Source organism: Paroedura picta, chromosome 4 (assembly GCF_049243985.1).
Source record: "Paroedura picta isolate Pp20150507F chromosome 4, Ppicta_v3.0, whole genome shotgun sequence".
Taxonomy (NCBI): Eukaryota; Metazoa; Chordata; class Lepidosauria; order Squamata; family Gekkonidae; genus Paroedura; species Paroedura picta.
In genome coordinates, this window is record NC_135372.1 from 142,988,075 (window position 1) to 143,012,527 (window position 24,453).

At 46.9% G+C, this 24,453-nt stretch overlaps 2 long non-coding RNA genes across 2 annotated transcripts in view; one reads left to right on the forward strand and one right to left on the reverse strand.

Moving 5' to 3' along the window:
* Window positions 1–1,951: 1,951 nt before the first annotated feature.
* Window positions 1,952–18,675, reverse strand: LOC143836560 (uncharacterized). Its single transcript, XR_013230649.1, has 3 exons — window positions 18,493–18,675; window positions 15,152–15,261; window positions 1,952–2,051 (listed from the first exon to the last, which is right to left on the reverse strand). It is a non-coding gene; the product is annotated as an uncharacterized LOC143836560 (long non-coding RNA).
* Window positions 18,676–21,154: 2,479 nt separating this feature from the next.
* Window positions 21,155–24,453, forward strand: part of LOC143836904 (uncharacterized) — a 55,554-nt gene continuing 52,255 nt past the window's right edge. Inside the window, exons 1-2 of the long non-coding RNA XR_013230827.1 lie at window positions 21,155–21,240; window positions 23,265–23,347. This is a non-coding gene — a long non-coding RNA (uncharacterized LOC143836904). The remainder of the gene's footprint in view (window positions 21,241–23,264; window positions 23,348–24,453) is intronic.

Genomic DNA, 24,453 nt, shown 5'->3' on the forward strand with positions numbered 1-24,453 from the left:
GGGACTGCAAAAGAGAGCTCTTTTGCCAGGTCATTGGTTGAATCCAGGGCAGGTAAGATCGAGGCCCCTCTCCAGGCCAAACCGGGACATCAGATTATTCCTTAAACCCCAAGGTGGGATGCTATCTGTGGAGCATGTGTGTGTGTGGGGGGGAGTATAGCCACCAGATTATGCTGGTCTTAATTTAAATGTGGGGGGAGGGGTTAATGGGTTTTATAATTGGGGTAAAACTCTTTGTTCCCTGCCACGAGCTGTTTTGTAGGGGTGGTGGGTTAGAAATTAGATAAGAAATAGAATAAATAAAAGGCCAAGAAGAAAACTGGAGAGAAGAAAGTGAGCCAAGCCTTGGGAGGGCCAAATAAGCGGACAAGAATGCAGTCCCTAACTTCTTCCATTCAAGTATTCTGGCCTTTAGCCCCTTCCAGACACAGTACAAGAAGGCAAACTCTCAGCTGTTCAGAACAATGTAGCCCCCGCTCCCCCCAAGATGGATCGCAGCATTTTTATTTCACTGCAAATGCTAATATTTTGCCCTAATGAAAATACAAACAACTCAGCAGCTACTGTGTAAACAAGTATCAATCCAAGTAAAACATGCCAAGAACCGAGAGCCTTTTGTCATGCAACATTGTCTCAAATAGCACAAAATACAAATATTTAAGACCAATAACCAACAATGGCTAGAAAATACGTGGAAGTGCAAATCATACAAGTAGGTAGTAGTATGGCCAGGACATGCGGAGAAGCAACTCAATGCAGTAGCAGCTGAATTTGGAAGCCTTATTTAGCTTTGGAGCCGGTCAAGAGCCTTGGCAGCCATTTGGAGCTCCAACCTGCTTGGTTTCATTGACTGAATTTCTGAAGAAGCTGTGGGTGGAAATTAGCTTGAACCGGTGGCTTTTTTGAATTGTATTGTTTACACTTTCATGTCTTTTCTATTGTTGGTTATTAGTCTTAAATATTTGTATTTTATGCTATTTGAGGCAAGGTTGTGTTAAAAAGACCCTCAATTCTTATTTTACTTGGATTATTCATGTTTACACAACAACTGCGGAACTGTTTGCATTTTCACTTTTGGTTGGGGGCAAAGTTAAGTAAAGCATCCACACCCAGCATCCACACCCAGCCACATGATAACTCCCTGCCAAATGGGTTTGAGGGGTCTGATTGGCTGGTTTGGCAGGGAGTTATCATGTGGCAATGCATCAGCCACTAGGCCATACCGCTGCATGGTAAGTAAATGTGGCCTTAAAGCATTGCATCTTTGCAAAGGACAGCCTCCAATCTCAAAGTAGAAGAGTTGGTCTTTATACCTCACTTTTCACTGCCCAAAGGAGTCTCCAAACTGAGAGCAAGTTTGGTGTCGTGGTTAGGAGTGCGGACTTCTAATCTGGCATGCCAGGTTCGATTCTGCACTCCCCCACGTGCAGCCAGCTGGGTAACCTTGGGCTCGCCACGGCACTGATAAAACTGTTCTGACCAAGCAGTGATATCAGGGCTCTCTCAGCCTCACCCACCTCACAGGGTTTCTGTTGTGGGGAGAGGAAAGGGAAGGCAACTGTAAGCTGCTTTGAGCCTCCTTCGGGTAGGGAATCACAGAATCACAGAATCATAGAGTTGGAAGGGGCCATACAGGCCATCTAGTCCAACCCCCTGCTCAACGCAGGATCAGCCCAAAGCATCCTAAAGCATCCAAGAAAAGTGTGTATCCAACCTTTGCTTGAAGACTGCCAGTGAGGGGGAGCTCACCACCTCCTTAGGCAGCCTATTCCACTGCTGAACTACTCTGACTGTGAAATTTTTTTTCCTGATATCTAGCCTATATCGTTGTACTTGTAGTTTAAACCCATTACTGCGTGTCCTTTCCTCTGCAGCCAACGGAAACAACATCCTGCCCTCCTCCAAGGGAAAAGCGGCATATAGCATATACCTGCTATTCGATCAGACTTTCTAGCCCCAGCAAGCCAATCGTTTTTACTGCATCACCTTTGGTTTGTTTTCATCTCCTTTCCTTTGACTTTGTTCCTTTGCTCCACCATTTTGCCAGGGCCCTTATAGAAAAAGAAACCGAAAAAAATCAAAAAAGCATGTTTTAATAAAGAAGCCCGATTGATCCAAATTTAATTTAGAAAGAATTCATTCCAAAAATATGTGCTGCCCTCAGACTGGAAACAATCCCGACAGGAACACAGATTTTAGATGGCGGCGCCAAATTGTATGGGAATTGAACCGGATTTCTCCAAAAGGGTCAGGGACGGCTATATATGAAGTGGGTTCATTCATTAGAAAGGACTCTTGACTGAATTACTGAAAAAGCCTTCCAATATGAATATAGCCAGTATAATATTATAGGCTTTGTAATTTTAATTTTAAGCTAGCAGGAATGTCACCGACCTACTCAGCATGCACCACCAAACAATCTGACTACCCTCCGAAAACATGTCTCAGGCTGGCAACCTTCAAATGGATACTGACATTTCGCAACATGGGCTTTGTGACATTTTTGTCTTAAACAGATGTTCTTTCTATGATTTTAGGGTTTCCTCTTAAGCTTCCAATGTACGTTTTTAACATTTCATATTTTTATGCCGCCCTGAAGTTTATTTTTAAAAGTATCCCCTATCTGCACATGGGCTCGTTGTACAGATGTTTTGATCCGCAGTGTGAAATTATTACTCAGACATATAATGATAGTTATGGACCCTTTTACATGCATTCCCACTCCCTACCCCAGTCTATAGCATTCTTTGGTTAGCAGCCAATGAGCTACTTTAGGTTTTTCAAGGCCTTGAGCATGCCCTGTGGAATGTCTGCCTTGTTTCTTTGAACAGCCAGCCTTCCCCCATGAGACATCTCTCAATTATCCAAGAAGTCTGCCTTCCCAGCTGTATGGCTGATGTTTAAGAAGCACAAGTATGAAACCACCTTGGACCCAAAGATCAAATTGAACAGTTCTTTGGATTGTTACCTTGTCATCTAAATCAGGGGTAGTCAAACTGCGGCCCTCCAGATGTCCATGGATTACAATTCCCAGAAGCCCCTGCCAGCGAATGCTGGCAGGGGCTTCTGGGAATTGTAGTTCATGGACATCTGAAGGGCCGCAGTTTGACCACCCCTAATCTAAATGAACAAATACAGTCAAGTGACTTAATTCATCTCAAGATTCTTCCCATTTCGACCCTTGTGATTATGTTCAGTTAGCAAGCAAGGAAGAAGAAGAAAATAATTTGGAATTGCACAGTCATGAAGTTTCCTTTTCTGTACTAAATAAAAGTAGCCAAGCAAACCCCAAGTTTGCAAAGTCTAAACTAATCAGATGAGAGCATTCTGGAATTCACTCTGGAATGGAGGTAGGTAGGTAGGTAGGTAGGTAGGTGATAGATAGATAGATAGATAGATAGATAGATAGATAGATAGATAGATAGATAGATAGATAGATAGATAGATAGATAGATAGATAGATAGATTGATTGATTGATTGATTGATTGATTGATTGATTGATTTCGGTCAATGACCAGTACAAAATACAAAACAGTAAAACACTATATAAGATTGATTAAAAATTCCAAAATACTTCATGTATTCAATAAATCCTTCCTAACCCTTATACGTATTAAGCCAGGTACTTCTACATTTAATTGCTAGTCTTGCATATTTGGCAATAATATGGGATAAATTCTTATTTTTACCCGAAAGGAGTTCCTTTAGTTTGGCTTGTCTTGAAGTAGCCCTTAAGTCAGTAAAGATGGAATACAGTAATTCCTGTTGCAATTGGTTATAAGTACAGCAATTATAAGTACAGGGGGTGGGTGGGTTGTAGGGAGGGATCTTTGGGGTGATTGGGGAGGGTGGAAGGGGGTTCTTAATTCTTTTTTATTGCTTTAATGTGTTTTTATGTTTTGCTGATATGAGCCGCTGCTAGCTAGCCAGCCTAGGAGCAGCAGCATAAAACTGTATTATTATTATTTATTTATTATTATTTATTATCACTGAAATTGTGTTAATTAGATTGTTGTTGTTGTATTGGTTTATGTTATATATTAATTCCTTCCATGTATCCCCCCATGTTGTATGTAAACCGCCCTGAAGGGTGGTATAGAAATCAAATAAATAAATAAATAAATTCCTGGCAAATAGATGGGGAAGAAATGGAGATAGTGACAGATTTTATTTTCCTGGGCTCCAAGATCACTGCAGATGGGGACTGCAGCAAAGAAATTAAAAGACGCTTGCTCCTGGGGAGGAAAGCTATGGCAAATCTAGACAGCATCCTAAAAAGCAGAGACATCACCCTGCCAACAAAAGTGCGTTTAGTCAAGGCTATGGTCTTCCCAGTTGCAATGTATGGCTGCGAAAGTTGGACCATAAGGAAGGCCGAGCGTCAAAGAATTGAGGCTTTTGAACTCTGGTGCTGGAGAAGACTCTTGCGAGTCCCTTGGACTGCAAGGCGAACAAACCGGTCAGTCCTAGAGATCAGCCCTGACTGCTCTTTAGAAGGCCAGATCCTGAAGATGAAATTCAAATACTTTGGCCACCTCATGAGAAGGAAGGACTCCCTGGAGAAGAGCCTAATGCTGGGAGCGATTGAGGGCAAAAGAAGGGGACGACAGAGAATGAGGTGGCTGGATGGAGTCACTGAAGCAGTAGGTGCAAGCTTAAATGGACTCCGGGGAACGGTGCAGGACAGGAAGGCCTGGAGGATCATTGTCCATGGGGTCACGATGGGTCGGACACGACTTCGCACCTAACAACAACAACAAATAAATAAATAAATAAATAAATAAATAAATAAATAAATATTATTATTATTATTTCAATTTTTATTCCCCACCACTCCCAGAGCTGGCTTGTAGTGGGTTATAACAGTCCTATCAATCAATCAATCAATCAATCAATCAATCAAATATTTATGTCATGGCCCCGTCTCCAGAGGGTGCCTCTGCACCACTGCCTGAGCTCATTCTGCCAGCTCCCTCGGAGGAAGAAGTGGAGGAGCCGGAGCAAAGGAGCAGGGTGCTGCTTAGAGAGGCAAGTCCCGATAGGGAGCCACAACCAGGTCCCAGCCGGACAAGCACCATGCCCTCTGCACCAGCACTACCTCAGCCTGCAGCAACACCCCTGAATAGCCCAGACTCATCTCCAGAGCGCAGGAGGGAATGCAGGAGGACAACATCGGCAACACGCAGGCAAAGTGCTCGGCTTAGACTACAGCAACAGGCTAGGTTGGGCTCAGGTGGGGCTCATTCATCGGGGGAAGGCTGAGTGCCAGGTGCAGCCACTTGGTGTGACAGCTCAGCTTGTTCTTAAGCACAGCAGAAGTGCTTCCCAGTGTGGCTGCAACCTTCTGCACATGTCCACCCGTTGCCTTGACTGGTTTCCTGCTCCCCGACGCTTCAGCAAGCTTGACCTTGGTAAAGATAAACGACAACTCTTTCGGTTCTCCTTTGGACTTTGTCAGCTAACAATTCCTGATAAGACCTGGACTGGACTTTTGACTACTCTCTGGTACGCGCTTTGAACTTGCTGCACTCGGTAACTGTGCTTGCCCTTGCACTAACCCTGCGTGTGCCCGGCTAGGGCAGCACAATTTAAAGCTCTCCTACCAGTCATTTTTCTTCTCAACCCTCCCAGCTGTTTGACTCCATGCATGGAAAATGTATCTTTAAAAAAATTAAATATACAACCAACAAGACGGTGTATAAATTAAGCGGGTATATTCTCAGCTCAGGGAAAATGCGCCTTGGCATGTTCATGTGGCTTTCCGCCTGCAGGGAAATAAGCCTTTCTGGGTGCCGGGAAAAGGGTTAAGCACCTTCCCGTGGCCTCTCTGGTGGAGTCTGGGACCGTCCACTTGAATACGTACAATACACACCTTTGTACATATACAAAATTCACTTTTCTTGGATGCTTTAGGATGCTTAGGGCTGATCCTGCGTTGAGCAGGGGGTTGGACTAGATGGCCTGAATGGCCCCTTCCAACTCTAGGATTCTATGAATAAAACATCGGGAAGCACTTCACATGTTCCCCGCAGTCGGGCTCTGAGAAACATTATGGCTTTGGGCTTCTCCATGTTTGCAACTCCCTCAATTGTTCTCCATCGGCATTTTATTGTTGTCAGATTTCAAATTTCTTCCTTTGACCTTCAATCCTCAACGAAGGCTGCCGTTCCCAGCCTTCTGGTGGATTTAAGAGGAGAGGGGTTTGCCCCCTCCCCAGCCTTTAACCCTCGCTCTTCCAGATTCTAAATCTCCCGTCTCTCCTTATCCCTCCAGCTATCTGAAAACCATCAACATGTGGCAGTCGGGGGGTGGGTGGGTGGGGGCAGGAGGCAGATACCTATTAATCCGATGCCAGCTCCCCGAAAGTTTATGGTGCCTAAGAATCTGAAATCCTTTCCAGCTCCGGCCTACTTCCCCACCTCTTAATTGCATAATCATAATCAGTTCCTCCAGCTTTTCCTTGAAGGACTCGTCTTCTGATCTTTAATCATCTTCAGAACTCTTTTATGAGCACAGGAAACGGCCTGATATTGAGCCTGCCCCTTGTTCCAGCAAGCGCAGGATCATCTGCTCTCAGCCCTGCCAGCTCCTGGTTGGGAAATCCCAGGCGATTTTGGGGGTGGAGCCTGGGAAGGGCGGAGTTTGGGGAAGGGGAGGGACTTCAGTGGGGCATGAAGCCATAGAGTTCCCCATCCAAAGTATTCTCCAGGAGAACTGGTTTCTCCAAATTAACAGGTCTCCTGGCTCTTCTTCACCTCACAAGAACAGGAGGTACTTCAGAAGAGCATTGTGGTATGCTCTGTGAGGGAGCATCCCTTTGGAAATATCTGTCCCTGTCATAGGGTTGGAACTTCCCAACGTTTTATGCCTCTGGGCCGCCATTTTGTGGTTGCATCCACTGCTCCTTTCTCAGGATGCCAAAAGCACCCATGAGCTCAAGATGTTTGGAGACCCTCAGTCTAACGGGTCCCATCACAATAAAATCAGAGTCCAGCAGGGGCACCTTTAAGACCAACAAAGATTTATTCAAGGCATGAGCTTTCGAGTGCAAGCACTCTTCGTCAGACTAAGAACTGACCATCATAACAGTAGGAATATAGAAGCAAAAGTTAATCCTGTTACATTAGTAAAGCATCCACACCCAGCATCCACACCCAGCCACATGATAACTCCCTGCCAAATGGGTTTGAGGGGTCTGATTGGCTGGTTTGGCAGGGAGTTATCATGTGGCAATGCATCAGCCGCTAGGCCATACCGCTGCATGGAAAGTAAATGTGGCCTTAAAGCATTGCATCTTTGCAAAGGACAGCCTCCAATCTCAAAGTAGAAGAGTTGGTCTTTATACCTCACTTTTCACTGCCCAAAGGAGTCTCCAAACTGAGAGCCAGTTTGGTGTAGTGGTTAGGAGTGTGGACTTCTAATCTGGCATGCCAGGTTCGATTCTGCGCTCCCCCCACATGCAACCAGCTGGGTGACCTTGGGCTCAACACAGCACTGATAAAACTGTTCTGTCCGAGCAGTGATATCAGGGCTCTCTCAGCCTCACCCACCCCACAGGGTGTCAGTTGTGGGGAGAGGAAAGGGAAGGCGAATGGAAGCTGCTTTGAGCCTCCTTCGGGTAGAGAAAAGCGGCATCTAAGAACCAACTCTTCTTCTTCTTGAGTAATCTCAGGGCTCTCTCAGCCTCACCTCCCTCACAGGGTGTCTGTTGTGGGGAGAGGAAAGGGAAGGGGAATGTAAACTGCTTTGAGACTCCTTCGGGTAGAGAAAAGCGGCATATAAGAACCAACTCTCCTTCTTCCTCAGTAATCTCAGGGCTCTCTCAGCCTCACCCACCCCACAGGGTGTCTGTTGTGAGGAGAGGAAAGGGAAGGCGACTGTAAGCTGCTTTGAGACTCCTTCGGGTAGGGAAAAGTGGCATATAAGAACCAACTCTTCTTCTTCTTCAAGCGGCTGACAACCGCCTTCCCTACCTCTTCCCACCACAGTCAATGTATTAATTAAAATTTTTATTCAAAAATCATCTGAGAGCTCTATATCTGAACAAAACCTTATTGCCTAGATACAGCATGCACCGGCACGCCCCATAAATATCAATCAAGTTACGTATACAGGGCATTCCTATTCTACCTGTCAAATGAAAGGCTAAATTTCAAAATTTCTTCCCCAGAGCTTTGCCAAAAAGGGGGAAAAACATACAGAATTCCAGGTATGAAGGATTCAGGGGTCATTAGGAGTGGTCAGCTTAGATAGCAACTATTGGGCTGGCCAACACAGCGAAATCCTTCAAGGCTGAAAACTGCACGTTAGCTAGAATTGAAAAAAATGCAAGCTAGCAGATTGACACCAGAACCAGAACACAAACCCTAAAGCCTGTTCTGTTTAAAAAAATAAAAATTAAAATTAAGCAGTGATTTAAACAGCATTAGGGAGGAGGAATACAAGCAAGGGGAGGCTGATTCTGTGAAGGCTCAAAGGGGTGACAGGTGACAGTGGATGAGCGAGAGGGTTGTGAGTGTCCTGCATAGTGCAGGGGGTTGGACTAGATGACCCAGGAAGTCCCTTCCAACTCTATTATTCTATTATTCTAAAACTGTCTCCACCCAGTGGCCAGGACGGAAGCCCAACTGGAATGGGTCGAGCGCTGAAGTTTCCTCCAAGAATGCCAGGAGCTGATCCGCCTAATTAAAAATTAGTCTTATATTTTGGAAAAACTTTATTGTATTAATATCTATGGTCATAAGCCAGGGGACAGGTTCTTTTTTCTTTGTTGTATTATTACTTCAAACCGTCCCATCGTTCAAGTTGTAATTCCCACCAGGAGACTGCAATCCCTAGTTGAAAACACTTTTGCGCTTCCTCACATGGAAGTAGGGAAGCTCAAGATCACAGAATTGATCTTACAATCCCAAGCATTGTAACAGTGGAATACACCCATGCACTCAAAACAACCAGTAAGGGTTCTTTGATTATCTTCAAAGTAAGAAAAATGCTATTAAGTATATCTCCGCAGTGCCTCCCAGCTCATACCCAAAGTCTATTCTTCTATGTGACGATCGCAGCAAGACTAGTTCTGGCCAAGAAATGGAAACGCAAGAACTACCTTCAATAGAAGACTGGTTGAACAAACTAGCTGACTTTGCCAAGATGGCCAAACTGACACTGATAGTTAATGGAAAAACAGAAGAGGCATTCCAAGAACAATGGGGCCCTTATCTGAATTATTTAAGAAAATAAACTAAAAGGGGACATGAAATGGAGAATTAAGTGTAACAAATGAAGAGCATAACTTATCTTTCTTTGTATTAACAATTTATACTATTTGTTCTGTTCTATCTTTATCTTTATGAAAATAAAAATATATATTGCAAAAAAACAAACAAACAAAAAAGAATAGGGACACAGTAGCACTATTGCGGGGACCAGAAAGTGACATTGTAACAGGTGATGAAGAGAGGGCTGACCCCTGCACAAAATCCCTTAAGGTAGAATCAAAGAATTATAGGTTTGTAAAGGGTTCTCCAGGGTCATCTAGCCCAACCCCCTGTACACTGCAAGGTAGACCTTGTTATTCTACTAGGTTCCAAGCCATTGGTGCTTTTAAAAGTCAATGGTAAGGTTAGTGCTGGGAGGTGCCATCTGAAGCTACAATGGGATAATCTCTTGCATCCAGACAGTACATTTTGATGGAGAGCCTTCCCATCTCTGGAGGCCAGGACAGCTTGTGTGTACGACATCTCCCGTAACATTCAACTATTAAATTAGCACTCGTATGGAACAACTCATTCAAAAGAGGTCAAACCAGTTAGGCCGAGCCGTGCCGTCGTCCCCCCTCCCCCAGCAGCATGTCTTCCACAAAGCCCAGAAGGAACACTTGCATAAATCAAGAACTGCCGTTCGGCTTGCCTTGACAATAATGTCAAATCTCCCTTTTTTGTGTGCAATCCCGAATTCTTTCTTATGGTTGCCATTAATAACGTGACATTTACTGGGCTTCCTCCAGATGTCTGCGCCGGCAAATGTCGTCCCAAAGGAATTTGCGATTACCCGGTCTTTCATGAGGAGGGCCCTGTGGACAACTGAGCACAAGCCAGGAGCGGTAGCCTGGCTGTCCTCTCCTTCCAGGTGACACAGAATCCCTGCTGGAGGTTGATGGGGGGGGGGGGGAGAGTAGGCTCAGAAGGGCTTCTGAATTGACTAAGGGGCAGGATTACAGGGCAGCGGAACCCGAGCCTGCCTGCATCTGGAGCCAAGCTATTTAATAGCATCAGTCCCCCTGGTTCTTGGGAAAGAGACAGTGGAAATGCACCACATGTAACAACCACAGGCATTTATAAATGAAATTCAGAAAATATGAATGAAAGCCCCCCGCCCCCCTTTCATTGGATAAGTATGTGTCACATACTCAGCTGCTGTCAAAGGGAAAACGGCTTTCTCTGATCTGTCGTACACATTTGCTCAAAGTTCTGCCGTTCAGCAGGCGCTGGTTATTTGTGTTCAAGTTCCACCCCGTCCCGCAGCCCCCCTAAGGCCCAAGTAAAACCCCATAAACCTATAAAATCGGAAGCTCGAGAGATTAAAAAGACCCAAGTTTCTGCCCCGCTGGTATCGTTCCTGAGGCAAAGACGGGTTGAAAAGTTCTTGAACTGATTAATGTTCTTTGCTTAACACCCTCTGGGGGTGCAAATTTAACAGCAATTAACACGGTCGGTTCCATCACAGGCTTGGGGGGTCTTGTAGAGAACCGGAGACAGGGAAAGTGTCAATCTCCCCCCCCCCCTCCCCGCAGGCTTCCCGTCCATATTTGGGGATGTTTTAACACAGCCATGTGTGTCCTCTGCTTTTGCCTCCTGGGATCACCAGCACAGGAAACAGGGAGTCCTAAAAGGAAGTCAAGAACCACAGTCCTCTCTGGGACGGGGATGGAGAAAAATCCCAATAAAATGGGAGCCTCTGATCTCTTCCTCTAGTTTTGTTTTCTGATGTCAAGTTGCAGCTGCTCTCAGACTACTAATAGGATGGTGATCTAAAGGCTTGCTGGGTGGCAAAGAAAAATCTGTTAGGTGTCATCAGTGACAAAGCTTTTCCTGGCGCACGTGAGAATGCTCTCTTGATGTGGAGCTAGGCAAAAGCAGAGAGCGGTGGCCTTAGCACAATGGTCCCCAACCTTTTTTGGGCTGGGGACAGGGGGGCGGGGAGGGAGGATCGGGGACCCAGCAAGCCTCTAGATGTTGATCTTGTACAAAAGACCACTAAGGAAGACCTTTTGGGGTCAAAACGCATTTGGCCCATTCATAGAATCATAGAATCATAGAGTTGGAAGGAGCCATACAGGCTACCTAGTCCAACCCCCTGCTCAACGCAGGATTAGCCCTAAGCATCCTAAAGCATCCAAGAAAAGTGTGTATCCAACCTTTGCTTGAAGACTGCCAGTGAGGGGGAGCTCACCACCTCCTTAGGCAGCCTAGTTCCACTGCTGAACTACTCTGACTGTGAAAAACTTTTTCCTGATATCTAGCCTATATCGTTGTACTTGAAGTTTAAACCCATTACTGCGTGTCCTCTCCTCTGCAGCCAACAGAAACAGCATCCTGCCCTCCTCCAAGTGACAACCTTTCAAATACTTAAAGAGGGCTATCATGTCCCCTCTCAACCTCCTTTTCTCCAGGCTGAACATTCCCAAGTCCCTCAACCTATCTTCATAGGGCTTGGTCCCTTGGCCCCAGATCATCTTCGTCGCTCTCCTCTGTACCCTTTCAATTCTGTCATGTGCAGTTAGATGTGTGTTGTTTTTACTAGGTTTTTAATAACTGAACCAGTGCACTTTATTTAATAAATATTTGTAAAAAAAAAAAATTAATCTTGTTGTTACAGGTCAACCTTTGGGTTCCTGGCTGCTTTATACCGAGTCATGCTCCTGTCCGGGGAAATGGGGAATTCACCATTCTTGCCACATCAGTCAAGCTGCATAGATTCCAAGCCTCTAGATGTGCAACCTGAAAGATTTTGTGCTCCTACAAGAGCAGAAATTGGCTCCCAAAGAGGCAGCCTCTCTCATAGAATCACAGAATCATAGAGTTGGAAGGGGCCATGCAGGCCATCTAGTCCAACCCCCTGCTCAACGCAGGATTAGCCCTAAGCATCCTAAAGCATCCAAGAAAAGTGTGTATCCAACCTTTGCTTGAAGACTGCCAGTGAGGGGGAGTTCACCACCTCCTTAGGCAGCCTATTCCACTGCTGAACTACTCTGTGAAAATTTTTTCCTGATATCTAGCCTGTATCGTTTTACTTGTCGTTTAAACCCATTACTGCATGTCCTCTCCTCTGCAGCCAGCAGAAACAGCATCCTGCCCTCCTCCAAGTGACAACCTTTCAAATACTTAAAAAGTAAAAACCTTTCAAATCTCATCTCTTTGTGGCACACATCTCTGCAACAGTACCAGCTGGAAACTTAACCCACATCTTGAAGAGAGGTTTGTTCAGCATCCGGCGTCATACCACAGGCAGGAGAGCCATGGCTAACTGACACAGGTTTGTTTGCATATGGCCTGATGGAATTTATAGGAATGTGTGGAACATCGATTGAGGCCTGGAGGACATGCAGACAGGCATACAGTATCGAGAATGAACAAGGCGATGACAGGTCTAATGGCCAACACTCATCACTTCACTGGGATCTCAGTCCACATTTACTAATGCACAGGGGTGAGAACGTTTGCCGAGAAGTGTACAGGGTATCCAAGACGAGATGGTGCTGACAAACAGGAAGAAGAAGAAGAAGAAGAGTTGGTTCTTATATGCCGCTTTTCCCTACCCGAAGGAGGCTCAAAGCGGCTTACAGTCGCCTTCCCATTCCTCTCCATTCCATAGGCTGCACCTATGCCTTGAATCACTGGATCATAGAGTTGGAAGGGATCTCGAGGGTCATCTAGTCCAACGCCCTGCACAGTGCAGGAACTGACGACTACCTGCCCACCCACGGTGACTCCAATTTCATGCCCAAGTGATCCCACCTCCAAAAATCTCCAGAATCCAGCCTGGCCTCGACGGAATTCACCTACCATCCCACGGTGGCAATTAACAAACCTCTGGGCATGCAAAAAAGGGCCAGAAAGGTCTTCGGGGTATGAGTTTTCGAGAGTCATAAGAATTGGAAAGGACTTCCAAGTCATTTAGTTCAACCCTCTGCCCAGTTAAGCAAACTCACAGATATCTGCCTACCCACAATGACCCCAATTCCATGCCCAAAGGATGCCTCCCTCCTCTTGAAAGCTTCTACACCAAAGTCTTGTTGGTCTCTAAGGTGCTACTGGATAGGAAATTGTTTTCTTGACAGAGAATCTTCTGTTTAGAAATTCCAACTCTTCCCAGATCTCCAGTTCCCATGATTCCTCGGTCCATAGGTTTGTAGCTGGTTCCAATCTGCAGTGAAGGCGCACCCAAATTCTGAAACACTTTTTTTTTACCCGTATGAAGCTTACCAATTGGAAGATGGAACCCTTGGCGTGCTGTTTTGGCCTATTCCCCTCCAGTGGAATATAGCAAGCGTGTTCATCCCCCTACACCACAAACCCAAGGAGTGCTCCGAATTCTCGAGTGAAAGACCTGAGCTGAACCTGAGTGGGTGGGCTGGTGGGTAAAAAGGAAAAGGGAACCCCCCAGGGGGGTCTCATCCAGTGAGAGGGGCCTTGGCAAAGTAATTTGGTAACCCCTGAATTAGAATTAGAAGATTAAGACAATTGAGGGTTTTTATTCCAACGGGTTTGTTTATGGAAAGAAAACGGAGAGCCAGATGATGAAAACCTACCGTTTATGGGTAATTTTTCAATTTATTTTGCTTCGGCATTAAAACAGAAATATTCGCCGAGCCATTGTTACTTCTTGGGTGGGGGAGACATGCTTTCCTTGAGCCATGGCAAAAAAAAAAAAAAAATTAACTCTTTGCGTAGGGATTTCTTTTTTTTGTCTCTACAGGAAGGTAGAGATGGGGAGAAAGAGGGAGAACAGCAAAAAAAGACAGCAGGAGGGTTAACCTAGGAGAAGAAAGAGAGGGGATGGTAGGCATCACCTGCATGGCTGGACTGAACTGTCTCATGGGCATGCATTCTACACAAACCCATGAAGCTGCTCTATGCTGCGTCAGATCTTCGATCCTTCAAGATCAGTATTGCCTGCTCAGACTGGCAGTCGCTCTCCAGGGTCTCTGGCTGAGGTCATTCACAACACCTACTATCTATTCCAGCCTTTCTCACCACGGAGAAACCCCAGAAACCTTATTTCAAAAACAGGTGTCCCTATTTGTTTCAAGTGTTTCATATACTGTGTCCTGACGGCTCAAAAAGTCCATGGTTTTCTGACAGCTCGCATGCTTGAAAAAACAGAGACACAAGTTTTTGTTATAATGCCACTGAAGAAGATGAAAACTCAAAACAGGGAATAGAATTATATTACCCGTATTTGCCGGCGTATAAGACGACTGGGCGTATAAGACGACCCCCCAACATTTCCACTCAAAATATAGAGCTTGTTACATTACAGTACAGTACTATGAGCCACTATGGGCAGCTATGTCTATCCCAACTGAAGTGCACCCGGCGTATAGGACGACCCCCCCACTTGGAGGCATGTTTTTCAGGGGGGAAAAGTAGTCTTATACGCCAGCAAATACTGTATTTATCCGGAATCTGTTTTGGTGGTTAGATTATATTTTGTTTGAAATTTTTAAAATCCAAGAAAGTTTTTAGGTTATGGGCAATTAAATTAAAAAGAGAATTTAGGATAGCCAAGTGGCCGGAGTTTTCTTCTTGGTTTCCGGACTAGTCATTTGAAAATTATGGTGGTGAGATTCTGCTCAGGATGTGAACTGCTCCGTTCAGTAGGGAGGGAACCTAAAGGGCCCCTGCTCCCCCCTCCCTCTCAGAACTCCACCAGAATACTCTGGACCTGTTTGCACTGTTGCACTGTTTATATTGTTTATACTGTTATATTGTTATATGGTTACAGCTATTAGTTATTAATATTATTGTACAGTTACTCATACGTTATAGACTGTTTCATGTATTGTTCTTATGTTCTTACATTCCATGTAAACCACTCTGAGCCTCCGGGGAGGGCAGTATATAAATATAATAAATAAACATTGGACCCTACCTGTATTCTCACTTGGTATGATCTCATGCAGACTCTCCAATCCTCTCTTTCTGAGCAGGCCAATCAGTTCTAGAAGATTCCATTCGGGGGGAAGGGAGCCAACTTTTCAGCTGGGGAGGTGAAATAAAGGTGTATGTTAACCATCTGCCAGGTTCAGAGGTGGACACAGACACCAGTAGAGATTTGAGCTCTTTATTAGGAACCCAGCATTGTACAAGCAGAACTGAAAACAGAACCAACCCCCCCCCCCAAACCCAAAACTTATATACACACAAGAGAACAATGGATCTTCCCAGCAGTGCATGCTATTGGTCAGTTTCAGTTGGAACAGACTGGATCCAGCCCCCAGCTCTAGCCACACATTGGTCAATTACATCACACACAATGCAGTACAAAAACCTTTAATGGCATCCATAATAAAACAGTATGCAAAACAGTTCTGTAAATACAGATCTATAAAGCTGTAAGAAAAAGCAGGCAAAGGGGCAGCAAATACCAAAAGATAAAACCAGTGACCTTTACTTCTTTACCCTGTGGGTCATTACTATAGATAAATAGTTGGTGGGCAATTACATCATAAGCAATGATCCTACCTTGCACTTCAAGCTCGATTCTTGGCAGGTCTACAGACACAAGGTGATGCTTGGCTCTCATGGCCCCTTCGTATATGCCCAGGGTGATATGGACCGCCAGTTTGGGGTCAGGAATTTTCCTCCAGGCCAGATTGCCTTAGGGATCCTGGAGGGTTTGGGGCTTCCTCTGGTCACTGAGCAGTGAGGAGAGGAAGGCAGCTGTGAATTTCCTGCATTGTATGGGAGGGGGTCAGACTAGATGACCATTGAAGTCCCTCCGCGCTCTATGTTTTCATGGAAAGTACGGTTGAAATTGTGAACTTGGAGAGAAAAACTGGTATTGTTCTGGGTTTGGTAGATTGAAAGTAGCTCTCCCCACACACACACCTGCAGTTCAGCTGGCCGGGCATTCGTTTGTTATATTGATTAGATAGTGGTCCCCAACCCCCGGTCCCGGGACCGGTACCAGTCTGTGGATCAGTCGGTACCGGGCGGCGGCTCCTCCTCGTCCTCCTCCCCAGCTGCTGTCTCGAGGGCTGCCCTGCCACTCTGCTGCTGGCACACCTTTGGTGCTCTCCAGCGGCTGCCATGGCTGGAGCTCCCCCTCGGCGTGGCACTGTGCAGCTGCTGCTGGCAGCGCCCACCAGCAGGTGGCGGGAAGTGGAGCAGGGGTTCAGGCGGCGGCGATAGCCCTCAGCAAAAGACTACCCCCCCCCCCCGGACCTCAGTAAAATTGTCAAGCGTTGACCGGTCCCCGATGATAAAAAGGTTGGGGACCATTGGATTAGAAGACAGTGAGTATTCAGTGGCTTTAAATTTCTAGAAGATGAGAGCACGTGGATTCAGGAAGAGACAACGTTTATTTCCTGGAAATGTTGGGTTTAAAGGAAAGCACTTTGCAGTCAGCTTGGGGCTTTTAATTGGTCATCATCTGCAGAGTCCTATTTGTAGGACAAGCTATTATTATTATTATTATATTATTATTATATTATTATTATTATTAGTAGTAGTAGTAGTAGTAGTAGTAGTATTAGTATTATTACCCGCCTCTCCCCGAGGGCTCAAGGCGGGTTACAATGTTAAATTAACACCCCCCCCCATAAAACCCCTTAAAACAGACATAAAAATCCATTAAATACAATACAAAAGCCCGTAAAAGAACCAGATAAGATGCTGCGGCAAAATGCACGTACCCGCTCTATCAGGGCTCCCAGTACAAATACCTTGAGCCTCCAGGGGGGGAACAACACCCTTAATTCTCCTGTTTCTTTGCTTTCTAAACAGTTTTCAGTCTATAAAAGGTCCCCTGTAATCCAAAGTTCCAAGATTTTTAGAGCACATGGATATGTTGTTGTTGTTGATGATGATGATGATGAAGAGGAGGAGAAGGAATTGGTTTTTATACCCTGCTTTTCCCTGCCTGAAGAAGTCTCAAAGCAGCTTACAATTGCCTTCCCTTCCCCTTCACATAACAGACACTCTGTGATAGGTGAGGCTGAGAGAGGCCTGATATTACTGCTCTGTGAGAACAGCACTATCAGGACTGTGGCTGGCCCCAGGTCACCCAGCTGGCTTCATGTGGAGGAGCAGGGAATCAAACCCAATTCACCAAATTAGAAACCACCGCTCTTAACCACTGAGCCACACAGCTTATCCATCTTATTCACCAAAGGTTCATTCTAGGCACATGCAGAGCCACAAAGAAAGGGCAAGAAGGGACTAGCACCATAACACAGCTCCTCATATGGTTATGATTATTTTAAAAGACAAAAAAGACAGCTTTGTAAAGGACATATGGGGCTTACAAAACAGAATGCTCTTTCCTTCCCCCAAAGAAGCTGAGCTTCAATTTAAGTTCTTTGCTGCTGGAGGATGGAAAGTGTCAAAAGTGAATCATCTTTGACACTTAGCTGCATTAATATTTGAGCAGAGCAGTCCTGGGCAGAGCCGGTCCGGCCTCTGCTTCCGGTCCCCTGGAACGTTAAGGGCCAATCAGGACACTAATGGTGAAGCTGCGCACCTCCTGATTGGCCTGGCCCAAGTTCAGCATATGGGTCAAGCTCTCTCACTGGGAGCGAGGAGCCTAAATTAGTCTCATTAAGAGATCCTCTGTATAGCAAGAGATCTCCAGGTGCCCCCTGGAGATTGACAACCCTCTGCTGGAGAAAATGGCTGCTTTGGAGAGTGATCTTTCTGCCATAAATACCCTGCTGAAGCTCCTTGCCATCTCCCCAAACCCTGCCATCCCCAGTCTCCACATCCCAAATTTCCAGTTATTTGGCAACTTGGAGGTGGCACCATGATTTAGCAGTCATGGAGGGCAATTCCTTGGCTAGACCTTGAAGTTCCAGGTTCAAATGCCCACTTAGTCACGAAGCTCACTTGGTGACTTATCCTTGAGGCAAGCTCCTACTCTCAGCCTGGCCCACCGCACAGGGTTGCTGTGAAGATGACATTGAAAAGAGAAGACAGACGTGGGACCGACTTGTCGTGTTAGTACGCTGTGCTGTTAAAAACTGTGGATCTGGGTATTGTCGGGAATGGGACCCTGGGCATAAAGGACAGGACACAATTTTGTGTTCTCACATTATTTTGTCGCTGATTTGTGCCAACAGAGAATAAGTTTTTCCGGACTCGGCTACCTTTCGATAAGTAAGTGCACCCCTCCCCCAATTCCTTCTGGCACCAGGTCAACCGGTGGCATGAAACAGAGGCTCGAGTGCGAATCCACTCAGGCAGCCTTGACAAGGATGGCTTAAAGGGAGTTACGAGTTGTTTATGGCGTCTTCTGACCCTGGTTGGGCCGGATCCGAGATAGAAAACCTGGCAGGCGATTAAACTGAACCCATCTCGAGAAAAAGTTCTGGCGCGCTCGCCCTGAAGGCTCCTAAAGTGGCCCAGTAAATAACGTGCCTTTGACCATCCTAAGCTGGAGGAAAGCCTTCTCCAGAACCTCAGCTTTTATCTTGACCCCCACTCCCATCTGTGTCTTTCGTCACTCTAATTCAAACGGACGCCTGAAAAGCAAGAAGGGTAAAGGGGGAGGGAAGCTTGGGATGACATTTCGGAAACCTCCCTTCTCTTTTGCCCAACAGAAAGTTGCTCAAGGCCAGACACAGTGGAATCCCTCAGAGTCAGCAATGCACCCTTGGAGTGCAACTCCCCCCCCCCCCCGTAAAAAGCATCGGAGGAAAGCTGCTTGTTGTTGGAATGAGCGACTCAGCATGCCGGGTCATTATGGGGTGTTACATCATCATGATCTCCAGATAACTGAGGTCACCTCCCTTGGAAGAAACAGCAACTATGGAAGGCTTCATATCCCCAGTGAGCTCTTTTCCAAAACTCTGCCCCCCCCCCCCGCAGCACCTCCAAAATTGCTGGGACTTTTTCAACCTGGATTTGACCACCTTCTTGCTGGTGACTTTTGGCTTGGCTTTGATGCTACCCTAGCCAGTTCTGTCTTCGATATGTAACTTCAGGATCATTGCTTTTTTAAAAAAAGAATTTCTCATGTGCCTCACCTTCTTCTTACCTCTACTGAGCTTCATTTGATAAGTTTTTGCTGCTCCACATCCAGGTTAAAAGGATCCTTCTGGAGGCCTTCACAATCCACACAGGCTTTCTAACAATCATGAATAATTGGGTACCATCTGCAAATCTGGCCTGTATGCTGCTGGCCCCTGATTAGGCTTGCCAATTTCCAGGTGGTGGCTGTAGATCTCCTGGGTATGGTTGCCTGCTGGGTTGGGAAATACCTAGAGGACAAGGAAGGTATGGTTTGAGGAATTGGCATTTCTGTCCGATAACTATCTAGGCTCTGCCTCAAAACCTCCAAAGAAGAACTCACCACCTCCCAAGGAAGCCTGTTCCACTGAGGAACCGCTCTAACGGCCAGTAACTTCTTCGGGATGTTTAGCCAAAAATTCAGTGAAGGCTCAGCCTAAAGCATCCATGAGAAGGCTGTGTCGAGCTGCTGCTTGAGGGGGAGCTGCCCACCTCTTTAGGCAGCCCATCCCACGGCTGACTCCTAGAATCTTAGAGTGGGAAGGGGCCACAGAGGCTATCTGCTCAATGCAGGATCAGCGTGAAGCATCCAGGAGAAGGGTCTGTCCAGCCGCTACTTGAAGACGGCCAGTGAGGGGGAGCTCCCCACCTTCTGAGGCAGCCCCTTCCACTGCTGAACTGGACTCCTAGAACCCTAGAGTGGGAAGGGGCCATCCAGGCCATCTAGTCCAACCCCCTGCTCAGTGCAGGATCAGCCTCAAGCATCCAGGAAAAGGATCTGTCCAGCCGCTGCTTGAAGACAGCCAGTGAGGGAGAGCACACTGTCACTGAACTGTCACTGCTGAACTATACCCATATAACCTTAGAGTGAGAAGGGGCCACAGAGGCCATCCAGTCCCACCCGCTGCTCAGTGCAGGATCAGCCTCCAGCATCCAGAAGGATCTGTCCAGCTGCTGCTTGAAGACCGCCAGTGAGGGGGAGCTCCCCACCTCCTTAGGCAGCCCCTTCCACTGCTGAACTAGACTCCTAGAATCCCAGAGTGGGAAGGGGCCATGCAGGCCATCTAGTCCCACCCCCTGCTCAGTGCAGGATCAGCCTCAAGCATCCAGGAGAAGGATGCCTGAAGACCACCAGTGAGGGGGAGCTCCCCACCTCCCTAGGTACTCGAATCCACCAATTAATTACTCTAGGAAAATTTCTCCCCCATAGTCAGTACTGTTCTACACGTAGTTTAAACCCATCCCTGCGAGTCCTCTCCTCTGCTGCCGATGGGAACGGCTCCCTGCCCTCCTCCAAATGACAACCTTCCAAATACTTCAAGAGCCCTCCCTCCACCTGTCCTCCTTCCACCTCTTGTCCAGGCTGGACATCCCCAAGTCCCTCAGCCTTCCCTCCTAGGGCTCGGTCCCCAGGCCCTGGATCACCCCCATCACTCTCCTCTGCCCCCTCTCCATTTTGCCCACGTCCCTTTTGAAATGAGGCTTCCAGAAGTGCACTCGGGACTCCAAAGATCTGCTCACCTGCCTTGGAAGGCTCCACCCCCAAAATGCCCAGGTATTTCCCAACCAGTCACATGCCATCGACAACCCTTTTTTGGCCTTCTTGTTGCCCCCCCCCCTCCCTCTCCCTCTCCCTGCCCCCCTTTATCCCCCCTCTCCGCCTCGTGCCCTTCCCGCAAAGCTCGGCCCATTCCCTTGCCCCTTAGCTGCCCTCAGAGTGGGAGTGAGGCCTACAGGCCTCAGCACAGCCTTTCCCTCAGACGTGGCTGGTTCCCTGCAGGCCTACATTTCCCAGGCAACCTTCGAGCCTCGCGATTGGGCCTGGGGGAAATGGAGGGAAAACGGAATCCAATCATGGCTGAGGAGGTGGAGCCTTGAGAGAGTATAAAAGGACCTGCAGAGGGCGGGCCCCTGTTATTTCACAGGGTGTTGAGGGGGTGATAGGTGTGTGTCTATGGGGGGGGGGGTGCTTCCCTCAGGCAAGTAGGGTGTGGTTGGCGTAAAAGGGAGCAGGTAACGGAAAGAGGGTTTAAAGTTTGGTAAAAAGTCACCTCTGAGAATTTTACTGTTTCCTAGCAAGGGAGAGTTAGGGTTGCCAATCTCCAGGTGTTACCTGGACACCTCCTGGGATTGCCGCTGATCGCCAGACTGCATTGATCAGTTCACCTGGAGAAAATGGCTCCTCTGGAAACTATTTAAACTCCCCAATGATGGCACTCCACTCCCTAAGCCGGAGTTGGCATCCTGAGGAGGAATCTTCTGCTGCACAACTGGAATTTGACGAGTTCCTGCATACTAATAAGGTTGCCAACCTCCAGCCAGGCAGAGCCTGGAGACTGCCCAGAATTATAGCTTATCTCCAGACCACAGAGGTCTGTTCCCCTGGAGGACGTGACTGCTAAAGAGGGTGGACTTTGACATTACATCCGTGTTGAGCTCCTTAACTGCCCCAAACTCTGCCCTCTCCAGGTTTCATCCCCACAAATTTCCAAACTGGGAGCTGGCAACCCTAATTTGGCCCTGGGTATTTATGAAATACCCTCTATTAATTCTTTTCTACATAAATCTTGCATTGTCAATTGCTAACAGTGTTAGATCAAGAGGATCTAAGAGCCTCTTGTGGTGCAGGGTGGTAAGGCAGCAGAAATGCTCTCTGAATCTGTCTGCCCATGAGGCTGGGAGTTCAATCCCAGCAGCCGGCTCAAGGTTGACTCAGCCTTCCATCCTTCCGAGGTTGGTAAAATGAGAACCCAGCTTGCTGGGGGGTAAACGGTAATGACTGGGGAAGGCAGTGGCAAACCACCCTGTATTGAGTCTGCCATGAAAACGCTAGAGGGCGTCACCCCAAGGGTCAGGCATGACTCGGTGCTTGCACAGGGGATACCTTTACCTTTTTAGCCATGCTACCCAGGTCCTTTGTGCCTCATACTCTACCTTACCATGTTTGAGTCCAATGGCAGCTTTAAGACCAACAAAGCTTTATTCAGGGTTTCAGCTTTTGTGTGCATGCACACTGCTTCAGACAATGAAATGGAAATCACCAGACAACATATATGAGGAGAGAATAAATTAGCCATCAATGTGCTAAATGAGTAGTCAACATGCCTTGAATTAAACTTTGCAGATCTTTAAGGTGCTCCTGAACTCAAACCTTGGGCATTTCCGCACATTAGTAAAAATAGCGTTATACCAGCGGAATGGCGAAGCACTAAATTTTATCACACTTCCCAGCAGCTCCTCGCTTTTTTGCTGTCTCGCCTTTATCTGCAGACTTTTCGCGTGTCTCACCCTCCACACATCTGCGGCTGGAAATGGCAGAAGAGAGCAATGCGCCTTATACACGCCGCGCTTCCGCTTGTCAATCCGTTCAGGCAACCAATCCCATTCCTCCATATTTTGATGCAGTTTAAAGATCTCTCGATGCTCGCTAAATTTTTTTAAATTCATACTTTTCCGTTGCAATACCTATGCATGGAATCATAGGTGCATAGTGGTTTTTGAATGCCACCCCTGGGATCACGAGCCCTTTGATAAAGTAAAAAATTAATATTTTTCCTGATTTGGTGGGGGAGGAAGAAACTTTCGAGAGGCACGCTTTGTATTACAACACTGGGGAAAAAATATTTTATTTCTGGCATCAGCTATACACGTGTCCGCCTCTTTTGTTGTTCCAGGCACATCACCATTTGTTAAAAGAAATTCCTATCCCAGGGAACAAGAGAGAGGGAGGTGGGTCCGAGGGCAGGATGAGGCAGGTGACTTTAGTGCAGGGGTAATCAAACTGCGGCCCTCCAGGTGTCCATGGACTACAATTCCCATGAGCCCCTGCCAGCAAACGCTGGCAGGGGCTCATGGGAATTGTAGTCTATTGACATCTGGAGGGCTGCAGTTTGACTACCCCTGCTTTAGTGTGTTTGAGCTTCCATACCTTCCTTCTGCTAGTTGCCTACTGGTGAATTGAGCTTTTTAGGTTGGTGAATCCATTTTATGCAACTCCCAAACTCACACTTTAAAATTTATTTATTTTATTTAAATAGAGAATGTAGCATGCTGTCAGCTGGTCAGACGCTGGATGTGGATGACGTCATGCGGAGTGGCTGGAATATAATGCCTGCATTAGGTAAGCATTCCACTATATTTATCACGTGAGGGAATCCCCTTTGTTCTGGGACTTCAGACCAACCACTGGAAGCTACCTTACAATGGAAGCGCAGAAAAGGGAAGTTAATTCAGCAAAACGCTGACAGCTACACTTGCTTTTGGAGAGCTTTTTCTCAGATGTAGCAAATTATACTAATTCCTGGATATTGTGGGGAAAAGGTAATGTCACCGCAGACTCAATCATGGATGATACAGAGGGAAAATTTAAAGCGCCCAAAATCAAAATGGAAATCGAATGAAGTGCGGCCCGTGGGCATTTATTCAACCTGGGAGCAGATAAAAAGCAAAGTGCAGTCTCGATCCAACACGACTACCCACCTGACACAGTCAGAGTAGTGCAGCAGTGGAAGGAGCAGCCCAAGGTGGTGGGGAGCTCCCCCTCAATGGCCATCTTCAAGCAGCAGCTGGACAGATCCATATCCTGGATGCTTGAGGCTGATCCTGCACTGAGCAGGGGGTGGGACTAGATGGCCTGCATGGCCCCTTCCCACTCTAGGATTCTAGGAGTCTAGTTCAGCAGGGGAATGGGCTGCCTAAGGAGGTGGGGAGCTCCCCCTCACTGGCCGTCTTCAAGCAATGGCTGGACAGATCCTTATCCTGGATGCTTGACACTGATCCTGCATTGGGGGGGGATTGACTCGATGGCCTTTGTGGCCCCTTCCCACTCTAGGATCCTATGATTCTAGTTCAGCTGTGGAATGGGCTGCACAAGAAGGTAGGGAGCTCCCCCTCTCTGGCCATCTTCAAGCAGCGGCTGGACAGATAGTTATCCTGGATGCTTGAGGCTGATTCTGCACTGAGCAGGGGGTGGGACTGGATGGCCCCTTCCAACTCTGTGATTCTATGTCCTTTCAAAATTGGTACTCCTGCTAGCCTGTACCAGCAGAAAAGAGCAAGTGTCCAGAAGGAAGGGCATTAGTTTCATGAGTCCTGACTCCGGTTCCCTTCACAGTTCACTATCTGAAGAAGAGAGCAGGGATGCTTGAAAGCTCATCCCCTTAACAAATTTGGTTAAGTCCTTAAGCCTTAAAGTTGAAGGTGTCAATGGACTCTTGTTCTTTTGTT